The 3,740-nt window shown below is 61.8% G+C and overlaps 1 long non-coding RNA gene across 1 annotated transcript; it reads left to right on the forward strand.

The window, feature by feature from the left end:
• Nucleotides 1-2,182, forward strand: LOC137665911 (uncharacterized). Its single transcript, XR_011048561.1, has 2 exons — nucleotides 1-479; nucleotides 990-2,182. It is a non-coding gene; the product is annotated as an uncharacterized lncRNA (long non-coding RNA).
• Nucleotides 2,183-3,740: the final 1,558 nt, after the last annotated feature.

The raw sequence follows: 3,740 nt of genomic DNA on the forward strand, positions 1-3,740 counted from the left end.
GGCAGCCACCCCCTCGCCTGTGGCACTGCCACCCCAGCGGGACCCAGGAGCCCCTCGAGCTCGGCACCGTCAGCGCCTTCAGCAGAGCTGGGCGCGTGTGGGAGCAGGCACACGGGAGAGATGAACGCCTCTGCAGATGAGTGTGCTCTTCAGAAGCTCCCACCAGCGAGAGGTGTCAGCCTCGAAGGCGTGGAGACGCGTGGTGGGGAAAGCGGCTGGGCCAGAAAAAAGAACCCGAGGGTGGGAGTGTGGGGCGCTGGGGTGCTGAGCCGCATCTCCAGGCGAGGACGAGCTCTGCATTCACCCAGGACCGCAGAGAACCAGGCCGTGAAGCACCCCGTCCCCATCACGAGTGAGGGGTCTGTGACAAGACCCCACGAAGACACCCCGGCACAGCGCGGCCCCGTGGCACAGCACCGTCCCCCGCGGGGAAGGGCCCAGGAGGGTCCCCAGCGTCGCACGCTGAGGGGCTGGAGGAGGTGGGCAGCCACCGGCCGAGCTGGGGGTCCCGGTGGCAGAGGTGGCAGCACCCATGGGTGCAGAGGCTGCTGGGGAGCAGGTCGTGCTGCTGGACCTGCCTGGGGCGCTGGGGCTGAGGGGTGGGCAGGGCGGTGCAGGCAGGCGGGCCCCTGCCCTGAGGTGCTGTGGGGTGGTGGGAGTGCTGCTCTGCCCCACAGCACTGAGCCAGGAGCGTGGCGCAGGGGCAGGGGCGAGAAGCTGGTGGGGAAGAGCTGACCCTTCCCTGGGGCGCTGAGGCTGATGCAGAACGTGCTGGGCAGAGCGGGGGGTGTCCCGTGGAGACTCGGGAGAGACAAGGGGTGAGGCTGGGGCCGGGTGGCTGCGGAGGGGACCTGGGTGCTGGCCAGGGACCGGCCCAGAGGGAGGGAGGAAGCTGGGCACGAGGTGGTTGGGGAGAGAGGCTGGTCTGGGTGTCACGACCCAAGTTATAAGAACTGGTCACTAATTTTCTGTTCCCTGATTTTTTTCAGAGCTGCTGCTCACAGCAGCCCCCACGGAGCCGATCCGTCCATGGGCACTGGTGACCGCAGCCAACAACGGGGGTCACGGCTCCAGCGGTGGAAAACGGGCAGGGAGCGGCTCGTACAGCCACGAGGGAGGACGAGCAGGACGTGTGCTTGCAGCAGGGAGGAGCAGGACCCGTGTGGTTCTGAGCTGAGTAAGTCACTAAAGAAAAGGCAGAGCTGTGAGGGCAGCAGAGCACCCGCTGAGGGAGACGAGACAAAACACACGGAAGAATCACAATTTATTATTAGCGACTAGTAGATTATTTAGATAAGCTGTAGCTGGCAGAGGGCGATGCCTCCAGGTTTGTCTCTGGGACACACAAGTCCAGAGCTCGCAGAAGTGGAGTCCCCATCCCTGGGGGGATTCAAAAGCCGTGTAGATGTGGTGCTGAGGGACATGGGTTAGTGGTGGCCTTGGCAGTGCTGGGGTAACGGGTGGACTTGATGATCTTAAAGGTCCTTCCCAACCCAAATGACTCTGTGATTCTACGGAGGGGGAGCGCGATGCGGAGTGAGCCAAGCCCCAGTACACGGTGCTTGGAAGAGCCTCTGGGACCTGGAAGGTGGCAGAAACCACTCCAGCTTGCTGCAGGCGTTGGGGAGGGTAACAGGAAGGGTTGTAGCAAAGATGGTGCAGCTAAAGGCACAGGGGAAGGATGCAGCTTTGGGTAGAGACCTGCTGGAGGTACAGAGAGACACTGGAGGTACGGGGACCCGCTGGAGGTACGGGGACCCACTGGAGGTACGGGGACCCACTGGAGTTATGGGGACCTGCTGGAGGTACGGCAAAGCAAGTCCCCAAGGGTGGAGAAGAGGCTGCTGCAGCAATGGCAGAGAAGATCCCAGGGGTGTAAGAGCGCTGGGTGCGAGGATACAAAAGCAGCAGCAGATTTAAAAAATACACACACTGTGTAGGAAGCAGAAACAGGATTTATAACTTCCAGGACACAGAAAATAAGCCATGTCTGAACCAAGTCGTGTGAGTGGTGATGACTGCTCAAATTTAAAGCAGTTTATCCAGTGGTTAATCACCCTCACGGATAAAATTTTCTGTCTAATTTTCAATGTGGATTTGTCTGGCTTCAGCTTTCAGAGATTGAGCCTTTTTATATCTTCCCTGGCTCGATTAAAGAGACATTTAATATTTCCCCATGAAAGTGCTTCTGCAGTGTAATCAAGTCACCCCTCAATCTCCTTTTGGGTGAGCTGAACAGATTGTGCTCTTCACATCGCCTGCTGCAAGGCGCCCGCTCGAGCCCGCGCCACGCTCTGCGTGGGTCTGCTCAGAATCTCTCTGATTCTGCAATATTCTGCTAAAATATTGTGAGCACACGGCGATGCCTGGCTCTAGAGTGCTGCTGCTCCGGTGAGACACAGAGACGTGATCACCCCGTCCCCTGCCCAGGGCTCCCCGTGCCCTTCGGGGGATCGGCCCGTGCCACCCTGCGCCGGGCTGGGAGCTCGTCTGGAAAGGGAAACCGTGCCAAACCCGCTCGCTGCTGCATCACACGTGTCTACGGCCAGGCCACCCTGCCCACCGCGCCGCCCCTGCTCCCGTTAGAGCCCGACGGGGCAGAGCTGCAGAGGGGCTTGGGACATCTCAGAGCGGTCTCACTCCCTTGTGCTCATGCATTTAATCTGCCGGGGTTTACACTCCCCTCCGCTTCCCCCTTTCCCCACAACTTCACCTCCCCAAAGGATGCCCCAGTGTCCCTGCCTGCGCCCCCCACCAGCCCCCTCCCTCCTCCAGCCCGTGTCCTCGCGGGGGCTCGCTGGCCCCGTGCCCCTGGCCGGTTCCTCCGTGGTGCCAGAAGGGTTTCATTCGCCTCGCTGCCGTTTTTACCTTCTTCTTAACAACCGCACGAGTCCTTGCGCAGTTCGTCTCCCACGGACCTGGCGGTCTCTAACCAAGGAGACCATCAGTTGTGGTGGCTGGAAGGTGACATGTCTATCCACCACCTCCCTCCCCACCCAGCTGCTGCCACGAGCTGCCTGCTTGGCAGCAGGAGCCGCAGCAGAGCAGGGTCCTGGTGGCTTTGGGGAAAGGAGCCGCTGAGCTGATGGTGTGTGAGGAGGACAGGGCAGCCTGAGCCCAGCCGTAGCCGTGGGCAGGGATGAGGTTTCCTGCTCCTCTTTGGCTCCTGGAAGGAGGAGAGGCGTCTCCCAGCTGTGTGACACAAACCACCTCTCCTGGACAGGGATGGCCCTGCAGAAGCAACGCACCAGTTTTCAGTGTCAAGGGGATCAAGGACCTCAGGGTCCCATGTGCACCGAGAAGCCGTAAAGCCCTGACAAGCCCACCGGGGACCCGCACCCTCTGCCCACGGGGCCGGGGCACCCACTGACGCCCAGCCCTCACCCGCAGGCTGTGGCACCAGCTGGTGTCCATGTAGGGCTGGTGGCCGTGGCCCCACGGCTCCTTCCCTGCATGGGGAGCAGCCACGCGGCAAGCGGGTCCCACACTGGCCAAGGTGACCCCGACCCACCGACCCGAGCCTTCTGCTGGGGGGTTTCCAGCTCGGTCCGTGGCCATTGAGGTGCTGGTGCTGGAGCGGCTGGTCTGGGGGTGGGAGGAGGAGGAGGAGAAGGAAGAGGAAGAGGAGGTGGTGGAGGAGGAGGTGGAGGAGGAGGAGGTGGTGGAGGCATCGCTCCTCTTGGCAGCGGTGCCAGTTTGAGGCACTTGTGAACGGCAGCGTCAGATGGAAGTGCCGCAGG

Source organism: Nyctibius grandis, chromosome 7, assembly GCF_013368605.1.
Source record: "Nyctibius grandis isolate bNycGra1 chromosome 7, bNycGra1.pri, whole genome shotgun sequence".
Classification (NCBI taxonomy): domain Eukaryota; kingdom Metazoa; phylum Chordata; class Aves; order Nyctibiiformes; family Nyctibiidae; genus Nyctibius; species Nyctibius grandis.